Genomic DNA, 19,525 nt, shown 5'->3' with positions numbered 1-19,525 from the left:
CATTATTAAAAATCAGTTAATTAGAGTCATAGCATTAATAATCACAGGCATTATAAGTAGTCTCATTACAATAAACAGTGTTTCTCCTTCAGTAGTATTCAGATCATTACAAAGTCATTATTAAAATCAATTAATTAGTCATAGCATTAATAATCATGGGCATTATAAGTAGTCTCATTACAATAAAACATTGTTCCTCATTCAGTATTATTCAGATCATTACAAAGTCATTATTAATAATCAGCTAATTACAATGAAAGCATTAATAATCACAGGCATTATAAGTAGTCTCATTACAATAAACACTGGCAGTTATTAGCTAATGACAAAGCATTATTTTAAATATATACTTTTTTGTATCATTAAGAAGTCATTACTGAAGTGACATACTATTCAGAGTTGATCAGTATTATTCAGAATTTTCTCAAACTGGTGTCACTATTTGGGACTGGTAATACATTTTTTTTTTTTTTTTTTTTGTTAGCAATGCATTGCGTTGGGATCGATAGTTAATTGCTGAGACATAACACTATTTGCTTTTGACCTGTTGCTGCAAATGAGGATAAGTAACGTCATTCGTCATGAGTCAGCTGTAGCAAGGTCATGCAACAAGGCAGTATATGTGATCACATTTATAAATGATAAACACAAATGGGTAAAAAAATAAAATGCAAGTACTAGAACAGGTATAATAAGTAACAGGTTTAGTAAGTATCATGAAAAGTTTCTCCTGGAAAAAATACAAAACGGATTATTGACCTGAAAGAAGAAACGCACACTATGCTGAAAAGTAGTGAACTTCGAATTAACAGGTAGTGAAATGTGTATAAAATGTGTTCCATAGCTGTCCTTTCCAAAACTTTCCGTCATCCTACTATGCAATGTAACACCTGCTGTCAAAACAAACTGCAACAAATACTTAAATAACTACATAGCATAAATACATAACTTCAACAATATCCTCATCTGTAAAGAAAACTTCATTATCCATATCATCATAACTTCACTATTATCATCACCTGTAAAGAAAAACTTCATTATTCATAATCCTTCATCATTATTCATCAGTATTCATTATCATCTGCAAAAAAAAAAAATCTCTTCATTACTCATTATACAACTATTCCTTATCTCTAGCATATTTCATCACTAAAACTAAGATGTGTAGTTCTCTCTGACAGCCTGCATCAATTACCTTGTATTCTGAAAGAAAAAATTAGTTAAGACTGCTATTCTACGATGAGTATAATATATTCTTGTTAATGCTTGTTAATCCTGATCCATTTACTCTTCCCCATAAAGTTATTGCATCTTCTTTCGTTTATTCCGTAGGTGAAATTCCCATTTCTGTTGAATTTATTTCTTACATGCATCATTTCTTTCTGAAATTCATGAACAAAGATTAATGTCTTGCATTTAAATCCTATACCCACTAAATAATGACTGGTTTATGGTGACATAATTAACCATACAGCATAACATGACAGAAAACGTAATATGTCAAAGACATTGACAGTGTTCAGATCCGAAAATGTACAGAGAATATCACAATGCAGCAGCAAAAAATGTAAAACAGTCACGATGTTGAGATGTCATAGGGCAAAATAATGTCAAAGTCGACTGGTGTGTGTTATATCTTAACTATTTCACAGTGCATATAAACAAAACTGGAATACAATCATACATACAAAACATGGAAAATGTGCACGGTCTGATGTGTAACGACAAGAAAAGCGACCTGCTAACCTTACCTTGCCGGGCACTTGCCAAGAAAAAATACGATAATCATCAGTAATTAGTCAGGTGAAATAATTGCATTAGTAAATGGCATCATAGTGTGTTGAATCATACAGTGGTTTCACTCAATAAACGGTTTAATGTTTGAGATATGGTGATTGCCTTTCGATTTTCTGGTTCTCAAAGTTTCGACGTGTACAACATTGGGGTGAGGGATGCTGCGAATCCGATATGGACCTGCGTATAGAAGTTCAAATTTACTGCACTTACCTTTTAATTTGCTGGATAAATAGTGTGTACGTACTAGTATCTTCTGTCCAACGTGAAAGTCACGGCGTGTACAAACCTGTTTTTGCTGTCTTCTCCGGCGCTCTGCGGCACGTTTGATGTTGTTCAGCGCAATGTCAATTATTTCGTGGTGTCGTAATCGACGAGATGTAGGAAATGTTATTAATTCTTTAATTTTGTTAGGTGGTTCAGCATTTTTCAGTATAACAGACGGAGATAGCATAGTGGATTCATTTGGAATGGAATTAATTACATCTTGGAATGAGAATATGTGTGTGTCCCAATCAATATGTCTTTTGTGGCAGTATATTCGGCACAGTTTACCAATTTCTTTCATTAATCTTTCACAAGGGTTCGAAGAAGCGTGGTACTTGGATATATAGATCGGAGAAATGTTTCTGGCTTGTAACATGCGTGTCCATACGCTACTACGAAATTGAGATCCATTGTCAGAAATTACTTTCATTACATGCCCTACATGAGATAGAAAATGTTTTACAAATGCTTTCGAAACAGTTTTAGCAGTAGCTTTGCGTAATGGAGTGAAAGTAACAAATTTTGAAGTAAGCTCAACAGCGACAAAGATGTAGCAAAAACCTCTGTTAGTTCTCGGAATCGGACCAAAAATATCTACTGCGGCCATGTGTCTTAATTTAACAGGTATAATGGGATATAAAGGAGGAATATGTGAAGTGGTGTCTGATTTAGCTTTCTGGCAAATTTTACAAGACGCTAAAACTCGTCGTATACGTTTCTCCATGTTGGTAAAATAACAGTTCTGTCTCAGTATAAGAAAACATTTTCTTGCTCCGTAATGTGCGTAACTTAAATGAGTGTACCAGATTAATTTGTTAACCAGTTCGTCAGGAATGCATAATAACCAGCTGTTGCTGTCAGGATGAGAGCGGCGAAACAGAATGTCATTGCGTACAGTGTAATGGTTTCTAATCGTAACATTATTCCTATCTTGCCAAAGGTGTTTAATTTCTTTCCACACGTTGTCTTTATTTTGCTCTTTTGCTATGTCCTGTAATGACGATGAAATAAAGTTTTCAAATGCAACTTGTTGAATGTACATGACACTGAAATTTGTTTTGCAGAAGTTGGTTGCTACGTCTTGCTGATTGTTGCCGAGAGAACGCGATAGTGCGTCTGCTATAACATTTTGCGTGCCGGGAATGTGAACTATTGTAAAATTAAATTCCTGTAAATAAAGTTTCCATCTGCTTAATCTGTCGTGAGTGAATTTAGCCGAAAGTAAAAATTGTATTGCTCTGTGGTCTGTGTAAACGGTGGTATGTCTCCCATAAAGAAAATGCCTAAATCTCGTAAAAGCCCATACAACACATAATGTTTCCAATTATGTAACAGAGTAATTTAGTTCAGCGGGTGACAAAATGCGACTTGCAAATGCAATGTTTTTAATTACTGTAGAACCATCTTCTTCGATTTCCTGGAAAATATATACGCCTAAAGCGGTGTTAGAACTGTCGGTGGCAATGGAAAAATTTCTAGTAAGGTCTGGGTGCGATAAAAGTGGAGCATTCAACAAAGCATGTTTCAAATAACATTCTCGTGAACAAAATTCTGCGTGTCAAAAGTAATGTTTGCGTTACTGTAATATGCAATCTGTGCTGTATCTGGTTAAAATTTATCGTACGTGTTATTATTTACGGGACAATGTTGTGGCATATCCACTATACGAACTGTTCTGTTATTTCTTACTGACGTGTTACGCTATGGATGACACCTATTGTCTGTTCCATTCATGATTATTTGTTGTTGCTGATGTTGTTGCTGCTAATAAGATCGACTGTTATTAAATGTACGCTGAAAATTGTGCTCGTTATTTTTACGTCTGTCATGATAGTAATTTCTATACGGCGCATTGCGATAGGAATTGAAATGGTGTGTTGTCTGTACGTAGTTATTTTTTTGCTGCCATGCGTTACTATTTGTTATACCAGGGACTATACGTGCACGCGGCGAAACATTAAAGTTTGGTTGACCTTGTAGACTGCATTGTTGGTTACGTATGCTAAGCGGCTGACTTTCATGCTGTTGTGGTGGAAAACATCTATTGTTACCAAAATGTGGTTTGCTGTTAATTTTACTTTTACACATACTGATGATTACGATTTTATCTGTAATTAAAATTACGGCGGTTCTGGAGTGCCTAATGAAAATTGTCACATTCGGTAAAAATTTGTCACATCGGGTATTCATTACATATTCTTAATCCTAGGTAGAGCAATAGTTAAAGAGCAGTTTTGATAGATATAAAGGATAGTAGAAGAGAAGGCAGCAGTGCAGAAAACTAAAGATGAAACAGCACTACTACAGCTCGGGGCCCTATGCTCGCTACGGCACATATTCATTAAAGCGTAATGAATCCCCTGAGGTCATTTACGCACTGTAAATAAATTTAAACTTTTGCGTTGCAGGCAATAGCGGTAAAATTCCAAAAGCAAATAGTTGTATCCAAGTTAATTCAAGTTTCCTCATTACACGCAATGCTGATGAAAATGCAATAGCAAATTGTCGCATCAGGTTCAAAGCTAGCTTCTGCATTACAGGCAATAGCGGTGAATGTACACAAACAAATTGTCGTATACAGCTCAAAGCGTGTACCTGTACGCTGTCATTATTAAATTCCTTAGATTTTCTTACAAATGCAAATTGCTTATAATTAACGTTCTCGTCACTGAATTTGAGAACACGTTCAGGTTTGTGTGAAAGTCTGTTCGTCTGTGTCGTTTCGTACTTCAAGTTACGTAGCTTTTCAGATTTTAAGTCGCGTGGCTTTTCGGATTTTAAGTCGCGTAGTTGCTGTAAATTGCTCACATTATACACGCTGCGTAAGTCAGACAAATGTTCATCAAGTGGCGTCTGTTGTGATGTGTTATTGGTGACTGAAATAGTTTTTAATTCTGTTACTGTAACACTTTCGACATTTTGGTTGTTCTGTCGTTCACTTTTATTATTGACTTCCGTATTCGGAGTGTGTGAAACTTCCAATGACTTCAAATTAAACTCGTCGCGTATCTGTACTGCGTTTTTACGGCATTGTTTGGTGACTGCATTAATCCCGTCTTTATGTGATTCTGTTGTGTCTACACGTGTGCTACTTAATTCTTGTGCAACAGTGCCAACTTCTTCATTACTGTTATTAGCACAAGTCTTAGTATCTACACGTAATTGTACTTTATTGTCCCGACATTGCACGGTAATAGCTGTATTCTGTTCACTAACTTGTCTGCTCCGTTCGTTAAGGTTGTCTTGTTTTTCGTTCGTCAGTTTGAAACTTTCATTAATTGTTTCGCTAAGTTGTTTGTAATGGTTGTCAAAACTTTCATTAAGTTGTTCGAAATAATTATTCATCATTTCCTTCCGCTGTTTGTACTGTTCACGAAGTTGTTTGAGATCTTCGGCATTTTTGTCAAGTTTTTCATTTAAGTGTTTGTTATCTTCCCTAAGTTGTTTGAAATTTTCATCATTATTTTCTAGTCTTTTACTATTTTGTAGCAATATTGCCATAATTTGACCCAATGTAACATTATCTACTCCATTCTCTGTACTATTTGACGATGTATTTGCAATTGTCGCGTTTTGTGTGACCATTTGGTCATTCCTTGGTTCACAAAAGGCTTTCCCTGTCAAATGTACACTCTCATTCACTATTTCGGAATTAAAGAACTCCGGCGTACTTTGTGTACCTTGTTCATTTTCATTAAAAAAATTTGTACGTTACTTGAATTTTCCAAATCGGGTGTGTTAAGCTCGGCAGCGCTCATTACAATAGAGCGTCCCGCGTCATCAATTGTCGTCAAATTAACAGACGAGACAATTGAGTTCGTTTGTTCATCATTAATGTAAAAGTCATCATTAGTGGTTGGAATGCACTGATTGTTAGTGAACGCAGGATTGTCATCATTACACTGTGTGTCACATGTCCTATCGGTAAAGTTGTTTGAATCGGTAGTTTCGTTCGTAATACCTCGCGATACACTATTCACAGTCTTTCGCGGCATTTTTACAGTAGTCACAATATTCACAAAACAATAAGCACAATGCAAAAACAACACACAAATACAACAGAGCAAAGAATTGCCGTTGACCTGTAGAAAGAAAGTCACAAAATTAGTAAAAGCGTAGCGCCAAATCCTAATTATATCTAAGCAAATAAGAGCAGATATCTCACTGTTGTTCAAAAGACTCTCAACGAAATACGATCCTGGCAGGGTCGCCAAGTGTAACCTCCCCACCGTAATTTAAAAGGGAAATGAGACAATACTTAATAGAAATGGTAATGGGAGCCGAGTGTAACCTCCCCACAAAAATTTGAAAGAAAGAAATATGACAGTATTTAATTATGAATGCTAATGGACATTGCGCTAAGCGTAACCTGCCCACAATGAAATGTACTGACAATGGCAACAAAATGTGAAATTCGCAATCTGACTCAAATATAAATTCTTCACCAAAAAATTAAAGTCCATTCAGTAATAAGAAAATTCAATTAAACCGAAATATCGGTCTTTGGCCCTGTGTAAAACAATCAGAATTAAAGTCTTACCTCAGAATAACTGGATGTCAAATTTCTGCTCTTATCTTTCCGCACGGCTTGGAGGAACTGCATTGCAAATGATAATATTCGTTTTTTTTTTTTGATTTTACTGAAAATTTTCTTTAAAAGAAGTGGAATGAAATGGGAAGTGCAATTAAATCTTTAGTTAAATAAAAAATAAAATTTTTGAAAAATGCTTTTCAAATCAAAATTATTATTGGGGGATTTGTTCGAGATTAATTACAATAAATAAATTTTACATTATCTAATGATTATATTAATTAACAGTATACCTTATTCAGCATCTTGACCAGTGTTGCCGACCGCCTACATCACCCGCACTGGACTGCTATCACTGACCGACCGCTCTGCATGACGACTATTAGCGTACTGCACGCGACGACTACTGACAGAGTACTGCTCTCAACTAGACAGAGCTACAGACTCGCAACGACTACTGACAGAGCACTGCTCTCAACCCTCGCGCGGTCAAGCGCATACTCTCTGGTCACAGATGCTACCATGCCTCGCCATCGCTGCTATGTTACATACGTGTTTCAATATATATATATATATATATATATATATATATATATATATATATATATATATATATATGATATCTCCAGTATTACAAATTTATTCTTTCTGGCAGACACACGTCCAGATCGTCCGCTCTTAAAATTCTGCCATATCTCTCCCCACATCTACCACTGCTGGCGGCTCACCTCCAACTGTGCAACGCTACGTGCTGTTCACATCCAACTGCCCAACACTACAATAGCAAATATCCCAACAACGCAAACCAGCCAAAGAATGCACACAGCACAGTCAGTGATTTTCATACAGAGCGCTACGTGACGTTACCAACATAAAAACCTAAACAGCCTACTTACACATAGAATGGTTCCATTCAAAAGTAATGACCAAACGCGTGAAGACATTTATCCCACCGGGAGAGGAGACGATCAGTTCCTATTTCATAGAACGCGGTCGGCCGCTGACGGATCCACAACCGCACCCTCTCTGGTTCTTTCTCGGCCAACTGAAACAGATGTCGAAGCATGTCTTTCTTCAGGTCGCCAGCGATGTGAGAATTGCACGATGAACGATCCGGGCTGTAAGGAGGAAGACATGCATGGGCGTCGGTTTCAGTCGGACGAGGAAGAGCAAGAATAGGCGCTGTTGTGGATCCGTTAGCGGCCGACCGCATTATGCGAAGCAGGAAATGGTCGCTCGTCTACCAGCGGGATAAATGTCTTAACGCGTGTGGTCATAAAGTTTGAATGAAACAATTTAATGGTCGCGTTGTGGGCGGCGTTCGATTTTCTTTCGATTGCCTCTCATAGGATTTTGTACTTCATACGTAGCGCAGCAGTTTTACAGTCGTACAGTTACTGGTTCGAACCTTGTTAGTAGTACTTTTTATTATATTAGAGTTCAGTGCTTATTAACAAATACAAATGCTCAGCAACAAATACTGAATCTTGTTTCTAATAAAAATAACATCTTTATATTTGTAATTCCTCGTCTCACAAAAATTAGTGTTCCCAGTGAGGTAAAATTTGGTGCAAAATTGCAAACCGTCAAATAGAAAATAAAGAACTACTTTCATTCCTAGAGATTCAACAGTTTTATTGCCGTGTATCTTTTTCATTTAACAACAAATCATTTCGAGTATTTGTATCTATTTTCATCAGTGTGACGAGTAACTAAAAATAAAAAGATGTTACATATATCACAAAATATTCCGCATAAAGTAAAAAAGTTGTTTCTAGCGAGATTCGAACCAGCGACGCTCTACACTCGGCTACGGACAGTTGTTTAAATGTTGCAGACGTACTTAGCGCCGCTCGGAAATCTAATCTTCAAAGGCGATTTTTTCTAATTTTTTGTTTTTCAGAATTGCGCCCAACAGCATTAATAAATTCGTGTCCGGGCACTATCGTTGAAAAACCTTAAAGCATGAAGAATATCGAACAGGGCAGAGCTGGGCGTAAGACGGCCTTGATAGTGAAGGACGTGAAACAGTCGCTGCTGTTAAAGTTACTATACTTCTGTAGAGCAGTTTTTATATCTGTGCACTGTGCGTTACAGTATGTATTGCATGACGTTAACGATGTGTTTGTTCTCTGTGTGACAGGTGGCTTGTGTCAGCTGCCGCCCACACCATTCCAGACATTCGGTGAGTAACATGTGTGTGAAGAGATGAGAGACAGAGTCTGTACGGTGGTGGTGGTGGTGGTGGTGGTGGTGGTGGTGGTGGTAAGTAGATTTTAAACATCTGAAGGTTGGGACGAGACATGTTGTGCTTATGCCTACTGTGGTTCTGTCACAGAACAGTCTAGGGCAATGCATTGTGCGCAGTCCCCGTTACACTTAGTGATGTTTTCGGAACTTAATGTGTTACGTTGTATCAGAGGCAGACACCAGCCCAAATGTTGTAATAGAGAATCACCTGTCAAGACCCGAAACGCGACATAACATACAGCTTTGTAACGGATGTTCAGCCTGTTGATTTGCAAAGTATCGGAAGTACTTACGGTCAGAATTGACAGAGGTAAGCTGGGGAATGAATATGAATACTTAAACTTTTTAAATCGCGTCATGGTTAGTGAAATTAGTTTAATCTCAAACTCAACGATAGCGATTTCGACCTTATGGTCAGTTAAAAGAAAAAACAATTCGTTGCTACAAACATTTCAAATTATTTGGAAATCTTCTAGCACAGACATACTGTTCAAACATGGAATCCAACTCATTCCGCACCACCTTCGCAGTTTATTTTCACTTGCTGACAGGCAGGAACTGTGCCTGTGATTAAATGGACATTCAGTGGCGAGGATTTGCGCAGAAAACTGTGACAGGCGTAGTGTGGACTGAACTTTCTTACACAGTCGCAGAACACGATTAGAGTCCGCGTGTGAGTTTGCAGGGGTGCAGAGCGTCGCCATATCGTGACCAGGTGAGGCTGACGTGCGGAGCTCGGCTTCACTTGTGTGTGCGTGGGTCTGCCAGTGGACGCCTAGAGCCCTCTGCGGCGGCGCCAGCTCATGTGGGGCCCTGTCCGCGGCTCTCTACTCCCGGGTAGCTTCTGTATCGACAGACTCCGGCCGCGCCGGACGGGGTGGCCGAGCGGTTCTAGGCGCTACAGTCTGGAAACGTGTGACCGCTACGGTCGCAGGTTCGAATCCTGCCTCGGGCATGGGTATGTGTGATGTCCTTAGGTTAGTTAGGTTTAAGTAGGTCTAAGTTCTAGGGCAGGGGTCTCCAAACTACGGCCCGCGGGCCAAAACCGGCCCGCGTTAGCTGGCCGGACATCCCCGGTGTCCGGCCAGCCAAATATTTGAGATGGTACCTATACTACCAACAATTGAGTTTCGAGGCCTATCGCGACCAATACACCGCGACATTGGCTACTACTCGCTACAAGGCTACATAACTTAACTTATTGTTGCACCGCTTGAAATAACAATGAGTTGACATACTCTACCTGTGTTACGTCTTGCAGTAATAGTCTTGCAGTAATAGGGTTGCTAACAATGATTTTGAGATTTCGTTAACTTTGCAGGACGCTTTCGTGAAGAATGAGCAGTGACATACTTTTTCGTCGGTGAAATACGCCAGAATTTCTGTCAGGTACGTCCACCAATCAAAATTATGTAATTAAATAAAAATCGTAGTTCGTTTCAGTGCTAGCTGTTCCCACAACCTTAGATTTTTGCGATTTCACCTTTCCTTTAGCCTTACATTACGGTGATGACCTTGTAGATGACATCGGAAGTTCACTGAGGCTTTTTGCAGATGATACTGTGGTGTATCGAGAGGTTGTAACAATGGAAAATTGTACTGAAATGCAGGAGGATCTGCAGCAAATTGACGCATGGTGCAGGGATTGGCAATTCAATCTCAATGTAGACAAGTGTAATGTGCTGCGAATACATAGAAAGATAGATCCCTTATCATTTAGCTACAAAATAGCAGGTCAGCAATTGGAAGCAGTTAATTCCATAAATTATCTGGGAGTACGCATTAGGAGTGATTTAAAATGGAATGATCATATAAAGTTGATCGTCGATAAAGCAGATGCCAGACTGAGATTCATAGGAAGACTCCTAAGGAAATGCAATCCGAAAAAAAGGAAGTAGGTTACAGTACGCTTGTTCGCCCACTGCTTGAATACTGCTCAGCAGTGTGGGATCCGTACCAGATAGGACTGATAGAAGAGATAGAGAAGATCCAACGGAGAGCAGCGCGCTTCGTTACAGGATCATTTAGTAATCGCGAAAGCGTTACGGAGATGATAGATAAACTCCAGTGGAAGACTCTGAAAGAGAGACGCTCAGTAGCTCGGTACGAGCTTTTGTTAAAGTTTCGAGAACATACCTTCACCGAAGAGTCAAGCAGTATATTGCTCCCTCCTACGTATATCTCGCGAAGAGACCATGAGGATAAAATCAGAGAGATTAGAGCCCACACAGAAGCATACCGACAATCCTTCTTTCCACGAACAATACGAGACTGGAACAGAAGGGAGAACCGATAGAGGCACTCAGGGTACCCTCTGCCACACACCGTCAGGTGGCTTGCGGAGTATGGATGTAGATGTAGATGTAGATCATGGAGTGCTAGGTTGCTTTAATCGCACTAGGTAGATCTTGGCCTTTATAACTTCGTGGAGGAGTCAATGTGGCCCACGGACTAAAAAGTTTGGATACCCCTGTTCTAGGGGCCTGATGACCTCAGAAGTTAAGTCCCATAGTGCTCAGAGCCATTTGACCCATTTTAGAACGGATAAAGTGCTGAAAGGAGGCTATTCCGTGAACATCATTCAAGTTAGAACATTGTGACAGAGTGCATTAGAAATAACGAGGGCGATGGTAGGGCGATTAGACTGTGACACGAGACTCTGAAAGTAGCTGCGTTTTACTATTTCAACAGCAAAATAACTGGCAACAGCAAGAGTAAAGAGGGTATGAAATTCAGATTGATAAGAAAAGACAATTTTTCGTAAAAGTAGGTACTAGCTAACATGGAACGTAAATTTAAGTGTTAGGAAGTTGCCCTCATTAAAAGGAGGATTCGGTTGATAGAACACACCGTGAGGCATCGAGGAGCAGTTAATTTGGCAATAGGAATGTGAGGTTCAAATGGCTCTGATCACTACGGGACTTAGCATCTGTGGTCATCAGTCCCCTAGAACCTAGAACTATTTAAACCTAACCGACCTAAGGTCATCACACACATCAGTGCCCGAGGCAGGATTCGAACCTGCGACCGTAGCGGTCGCGCGGTTCCAGACTGTAGCGCCTAGAACCGCTCGGCCACTCCGGCTGGCGGAATGTGAGGGATACGACTTCTACAGGCAGAGCAGTGCCGGACTGCGCTTAGCAGCCTCCAGTGGATGTAGGTTGCAGTGCTAAACAGTATTTCGTAGGATAGACTAGAGCTACATCGAAGCCGTCTGTCGGGAGGAGGAGGAGGAGTAACCTACTGAGTTCGGTTTCGGGGCATCTTTCAGCGTCGGCCGCTCAAAGTGTTGGGGAGTACAGTATTAGGGTATAGAGAGAGAGAGGCCAGCAGGTAGAAAGCTCGACAGGAGAGGAGAGCAGAGCCGGACTACTTTGGTGGTCGGCGTGACCTTGGCCACAGCGCCGCATAGCGGCGCGCAGGCGGCAGTTGGACTGCCTCCTGCTACCCGCGTCCCCATGAACGTATCTGGGAGCATCAGTGTGGCCAGATACGGAAGCTCAGTTGAAGCTAAAGCAAATGGCAGGCTACGATTCATTTCTGCAAGAACTGGCAATTGGCTCTGAACGTAAATAAATGTTAAGTAGTGCTCATAAGTAGGCGAGGAAGTACCCTAATGTTAGATTACACTGTTCCCAACATATAGCTGGAAACAGCAGCTACAGTAAAATACACGGGAATGACAGTCCATCAGAACTTAAAGTGGAACGACCACCTTATAGCGAAAGCATATGACGAGCGGAGATCATAAGAATCTTAAGGGAATGTAATGGCCGGCCGCTGTGGCCGAGCGGTTCTAGTGCTTCAGTCCGGGACCGCGCTGCTGCTGCGGTCGCAGGTTCCAATCCTGCCTCGCGCATGGATGTGTGTGATGTCCTTAGGTTAGTTAGGTTTAAGTAGTTCTAAGTTCTAGGGGACTGATGACCTCAGCATGTAAGTCCCATAGCGCTCAGAGCCATTTGAACCATTTGAACTTAAACATCTGAGGTCATCAGTCCCATAGAACTTAGAACTACTTAAACCTAACTAACCTAAGGACATCACACACATCCATGCCGGAGGCAGGATTCGAACCTGCGACCGTAGCGGTCGCGCGGTTCCAGACTGTAGCGCCTAGAACCGCTCGGCCACCCCGGCCAACAACAACAATAATAATAACGAGCTACACTACACTACCACTGAAGATGCGACTCATTCCTTTTCGTTATCGTGGTTTCCGAAATATGAAAACGTAGCATTGTTTGTAGGAGCTGCAACTTACATTTAGTAACGATGTAATTGTGTTTAACACTGAACTTAGGTACCAATTACAGTGTAAGAACGGTCCGAAGGTGTTTGCTATCCAACTGAAACTGGTTATCGTTTAGTTTTAATTAGACTACTTACCGACTGAGACCATTAAAGTTAATGCGCAGCACTGGGTTACAGAAGTACGGTTGTTAGAACGTTTCCCAAACAGATGGTGTTAAGCAAAGGCAAAGTATTAAGTTAGACGTTGATTTTCGTGAATTCCGTCTTCGACTTCAATGCAATCTGGATTTTTGTTGACAACGCCTCGCGCAGCTCTTCCGACGTCGTCGTGTCGTTCTTTTATGGGGGCAGCAGTACCCGTAATCCGAAAGAGCAATTACTCTCTTGTGCTCTCTTTACCTTCCTAGATTTGGCCTTTCAACCATCCCAGCAGGCATTTAAGGTCCGGTGAAACATGGCTCCGAAGAAGCGTAACCTCTTCTGCCGATCCACATTCCGCGGAATGTTACAGATTACGTCACTTGAGGACTAGAATAACTAGTGGCCCTATCAGGCTCAAAGATGACTGTGAGTGAGTCACCTTTACTTACGTCTGTGTTATCATAGATACCATAAATACGAGCCTGGGAATGTGTACTGACAACCTAAATGTGCTACTGAGCTCAAAGCCACATCACTTACATGAAATTGAAAAGAATCCTGTGTGTGTGAAAACCGATCTCATTAGTGTGCAAATAAATAACCAAACCAACAATTTCACATTCAGTAGACTTGGTCAGTGCGAACAGTTTGAAAAAAATATAAAAAAATCTAAACTCTAATGTTATCCTCTATAAGAATGTAACCTGGATTACACGAAAATTTCTGCACTGACGTATCGCGCTGGTTAAAGTAAAGTAACTGACAGAACCTAAACTGCGCAAAGGAAACGAAACAATCACGTTATGAATCTCACCTGCAAAATTATGTACTGGCAGTAACAGGAACACAACAAGACTCCGCAACAGCTAAAAAATACTGCTAAAAACTAACTACAATTGGTCCCAGGGAAATTAGGTTCATAAACTTCACACAGAATGGCAATGAAACTCGTGACTCAACCTGTAAGTTCTGAAATTTCGGTTAGGAAGCAGCTTATCAAAGAAAACATTTATAGTCTCTAATATGAAAATTCTTTTAATCTAATAACTTCCATGGTACAGTAAATTAACTAAGAAGATAAATCAGTAGAATAATTATGAAAAACTCGACATTGACGAGGGTGAAGTGGACCAACAATAGAAGTCAACAAAAATTATTTTCTACATCATCAAATAATAGCTTGTTCTTCATTTCAAAACTTTTATGTCCGTATGCTATCCAACCACTGTTCTGAGTCACCATTCCTCCTCGTAATAAAAGTGCAGGTCGCATAGTTCCAAGAGTGCGTCCATTCATTACACTGTACCTTCAACGAATCCCCACTTGCTGCACATCGCAGCTTCCTACAACTGACCACCAAAGCATAGTTTCTACGAATCCACAGTGCTGCCATCAGAGACACAGATACTGTTGCCTAACAACTGTTTCTCTGACCACAACTCTTCAAATATACCATTTTCCTTTACAAATATTAACACATCAAATAACATCATCAACAAATAGCCATCTCAAATCACTGCCATCGCTACCACCGAACGGAGCTCTCCTAGTAGTGATGGAGACTCGTTTTCAACAAAACCTGCCTAAGGTGGCCCTGTAACACTATGCGGTAACGCAAGAAGCCGAATAAACAGAATATCTACGATACCGCAACGCACATATACAGAGAACGGTTCTCGGAAACGTCTCCACAAACACATGTGGATTTTTGCGGGACCATCGATGTTTCATCGATACTGTATCGACTGAAAGTGACTTCATCAGTAAACAGTATTAATGGCGTTACTCGGCGATTTGCAATTAGCCAACGGCAAAATTCCAGTCGTCCTCGTTGATATCGTTCTGGAAGATAATGCATCCTCTGTAGATGGGAACATGCAGGCCCTGTGTACATAATGTCTGCCATATTCCTGTATGTGGAACACCGATACGTGCAGAAATTCTGCAGGTGCTTGTTGATTGACTACGTTGTACTAACTGAACAATCCCTAGTACTTCGTCCGCACCTTGCCGATTTGCTCGTTCCGATGATACTTGACACTACAGCGGTCCTACACAGTTTAGCGAAAACATGACTAAACACTCTTGGATTCGGTATTCTGCGGTTAGCAAATCGTCTACCCTACCATATGAAAGCAGTGGCAGCAGCGTTTCCATTACAAAACTACTGTAAAATACCGCACCATGTCAGCATACTCACGATTTTCAAATACATGCGGCAGGCTGAATTGTACTTCATTGTCCAACTAAGCATAATCACAGTTGAAAAATTCGATTATGTTAACTGATGCGCAGCTTCAGAATTTTAACTTCAAAACGGAAATTACAGTCGATAAATACACTCCTGGAAATGGAAAAAGGAACACATTGACACCGGTGTGTCACACCCACCATACTTGCTCCGGACACTGCGAGAGGGCTGTACAAGCAATGATCACACGCACGGCACAGCGGACACACCAGGAACCGCGGTGTTGGCCGTCGAATGGCGCTAGCTGCGCAGCATTTGTGCACCGCCGCCGTCAGTGTCAGCCAGTTTGCCGTGGCATACGGAGCTCCATCGCAGTCTTTAACACTGGTAGCATGCCGCGACAGCGTGGACGTGAACCGTATGTGCAGTTGACGGACTTTGAGCGAGGGCGTATAGTGGGCATGCGGGAGCCCGGGTGGACGTACCGCCGAATTGCTCAACACGTGGGGCGTGAGGTCTCCACAGTACATCGATGTTGTCGCCAGTGGTCGGCGGAAGGTGCACGTGCCCGTCGACCTGGGACCGGACCGCAGCGACGCACGGATGCACGCCAAGACCGTAGGATCCTACGCAGTGCCGTAGGGGACCGCACCGCCACTTCCCAGCAAATTAGGGACACTGTTGCTCCTGGGGTATCGGCGAGGACCATTCGCAACCGTCTCCATGAAGCTGGGCTACGGTCCTGCACACCGTTAGGCCGTCTTCCGCTCACGCCCCAACATCGTGCAGCCCGCCTCCAGTGGTGTCGCGACAGGCGTGAATGGAGGGACGAATGGAGACGTGTCGTCTTCAGCGATGAGAGTCGCTTCTGCCTTGGTGCCAATGATGGTCGTATGCGTGTTTGGCGCCGTGCAGGTGAGCGCCACTGCATACGACCGAGGCACACAGGGCCAACACCCGGCATCATGGTGTGGGGAGCGATCTCCTACACTGGCCGTACACCACTGGTGATCGTCGAGGGGACACTGAATAGTGCACGGTACATCCAAACAGTCATCGAACCCATCGTTCTACCATTCCTAGACCGGCAAGGGAACTTGCTGTTCCAACAGGACAATGCACGTCCGCATGTATCCCGTGCCACCCAACGTGCTCTAGAAGGTGAAAGTCTACTACCCTGGCCAGCAAGATCTCCGGATCTGTCCCCCATTGAGCATGTTTGGGACTGGATGAAGCGTCGTCTCACGCGGTCTGCACGTCCAGCACGAACGCTGGTCCAACTGAGGCGCCAGGTGGAAATGGCATGGCAAGCCGTTCCACAGGACTACAGCCATCATCTCTACGATCGTCTCCATGGGAGAATAGCAGCCTGCATTGCTGCGAAAGGTGGATATACACTGTACTAGTGCCGACATTGTGCATGCTCTGTTGCCTGTGTCTATGTGCCTGTGGTTCTGTCAGTGTGATCATGTGATGTATCTGACCCCAGGAATGTGTCAATAAAGTTTCCCCTTCCTGGGACAATGAATTCACGGTGTTCTTATTTCAATTTCCAGGAGTGTATAAGCAGTTCATTTTCAGACCTCTGGTCCTCCATAGGTACGTCTTTAAGTTTTGTGCGTATTGTGCGGGAGGACTCCTTGCCCTGTCCCTGTTTCCACTCCAGTGATAAAACGGAACACAACTCGTCTCGTTATATAAGAGTACGTGTGTTCCCCTAACATGAGGTGAACGCGAGCCGCGGCCCTCGGCTGGTGTGTGTACACACACACACACACACACACACACACACACACACACACACACACACACACACCTGCTCTCTACGAAAGTGTCCACACACGCTACCTGGCGCACCCGCTCTCTGCGGCTGGTTTCTGCCCTGCCGGTCAAACCACACGGAAGGTCGCTCTATGCACACCCAAACTTACAAAAATTTCCAACAGGCAGCAGATTATGCTGAATAAGCTGACCTGTCCAGTTTGCAAGATGCTGCTAGTCGGCAGTAGGAGTGGCAAAGTGAGTTGCTGAACTCGACGATAAATGCATCCCTAGCAACTAGAGAACAGCGCGCGAAATGAAAACTTCACTCTGTAACCAGTAAAAGCTGGACACATTATATCGAACGTTTTATTGGAATCAGTCCCTCCAATACCGCGTCCTGAAATATTTACTATACTTCCTGAAGCACGCTGTACGTAACATTATCCTCTGCGACAGGGACGTAGAGTTTACGGCGTTATCGATTCGGTCATTTGTACACGAGGTGTTGCGGCTCTTGGGGAGATTTTGCAAGGTCGTGTACCGACGGTTGCAGCAAACTGCCTTTGAGTTTGTGGCGTGCCCTGTAGGAGTGTGCTGCGGAGTACGGGATGTATACATGAGTCCGGGCTGCGGCGTGTGTGGGAGCCGCCGGCAGGGCAGATACCTGCACGCCCCGCCAGCCCTGGAAGCTGTCCAGCCGCTGGACTCCAGCGCTGGAAGTCCGCCCGGCCGCGTGCTCTCACGCCGTCAAGTCTCTGTCTGCTCTGTTCGGTGATGTTACCTTCCGTTCCGGGTAGGCCTTCTTGGCCATAACCAGGCGAAAATACGCTATGTTATCAAAAGTATCCGGACACCCTCAAAAACATAAGTTTTTCATATTAGGTGCATTGCGCTGCCACCTATTGCCGGTTACTCCATATCAGCGACCTCAGTAGTCATTAGACATCATGAGAGAGCAGAATGGGGCGCTCCCCGGAACTCGAGGACTTCGAACGTGGTCAGGTGATTGGGTGTCAATTGTGTCATACGTCTGTACGCGAGATTTCCACACTCCTAAACATCCCTAGGTCCACTGTTTCCGATGTGATAGTGAAGTGGAAACGTGAAGGGACACGAACAGCACAAAAACGTACAGGCCGACCTCGTCTGTTGACTGACAGAGACCGCCGACAGTTGAAGAGGGTCGTAATGTTTCATAGGCAGACTTATATCCAGACCACGACACAGGAAATCCAAACTGCATCAGGATCCACTGCAAGAACTAAGACAGTCAGGCGGTAGGTGACAAAACTTGGATTTTATGGTCGAGCGGCTGCTCAAAAGTCACACATGACGCAGGTAAATGCCAAACGACGCCTCGCTTCGTGTAAATAGCGTAAACATTGGACGATTGGACAGTGGAAAAACGTTGTATGGAGGAACGAATCGCGGTACACAATGTGGACATCCCATGGCAGGGTATGGGTATGTCGAATGCCCGGTGAGAGTCATCTGCCAGCGTGTGTAGTGCGAACAGTAAAATTCGGAGGCGGTGTTGTTATGGTGTGGTGGTGGTCTTCATGGAGGGCGCTTGCACCCTTTTGTATCCCGCCTGGAAAGCGGCGCGTGGGTCTGCTCCTGTGATGTGCAAAATAGCCCGAATGAAGGTGAGGTAAAGTACTTCGGTACTGCATGTAGAGTAAAAGATGTAAAAGATGTTTACTATGGGCAAAAACAAGTTAATAAATGGTTACATAACTCTGCGATAATGAGCACGTAGGTGCTAAGCCGCATTCCCGTCTGAAGTAATACAAAGTCTCAATAGCAAGCCAACACATTCTGAGGTAGAAATGATGTATGCAGGCCGTCTGCTCTTGATGAAATGGGCAGAAAGTAGAGCGGCGCTCGTTGAGCTCCACAGCGTCGGCTGGAGGGCGCTGTGGTCGGCGTAGTTCGTCCGCTCTCGCAGTGCCAACCTACGCTGTGGCATCGGAACTGTCGATACCACACACCCATTGTTGTTTTGGTTTGCACTATGAAAGCCCAGACCTACATCGATGTTTTAAGCACCTTCTTGCTTCCCACTGTTGAAGAGCAATTCGGGGATGGCCACTACATCTTTCAACACGATCGAGCACCTGTTCATAATGCACGGCCTGTGGCGGAGTGGTTACACGACAATAACGTCCCTGTGATGAATTAGCCTGTAGAGAGTCCTGGCCTCAATCCTGCAGAACACCTTTGGAATGGTTTGGAACGCCGACTTTGTGCCAGGCCTCACCGATGGCGTCGATACCTCTCCTCAGTGCAGCTTTCCGTGAAGAATGGGCTGCAATTCCCCAAGAAACCTTGCAGCA

General features: G+C 42.9%; 1 long non-coding RNA gene across 1 annotated transcript in view; it reads left to right on the top strand.

Annotated features, from left to right (window-relative positions):
- LOC124790030 overlaps positions 1-19,525 on the top strand; it is a 413,333-nt gene that overhangs the window by 170,646 nt on the left and 223,162 nt on the right. Inside the window, exon 2 of the long non-coding RNA XR_007016206.1 lies at positions 8,736-8,777. This is a non-coding gene — a long non-coding RNA (uncharacterized LOC124790030). The remainder of the gene's footprint in view (positions 1-8,735; positions 8,778-19,525) is intronic.

The sequence above is a fragment of the Schistocerca piceifrons genome, chromosome 3, assembly GCF_021461385.2.
Source record: "Schistocerca piceifrons isolate TAMUIC-IGC-003096 chromosome 3, iqSchPice1.1, whole genome shotgun sequence".
Taxonomy (NCBI): Eukaryota; Metazoa; Arthropoda; class Insecta; order Orthoptera; family Acrididae; genus Schistocerca; species Schistocerca piceifrons.
The sequence above is the reverse complement of the archived record's forward strand: the minus strand, read 5'-3'. Positions and strand labels throughout refer to the sequence as shown.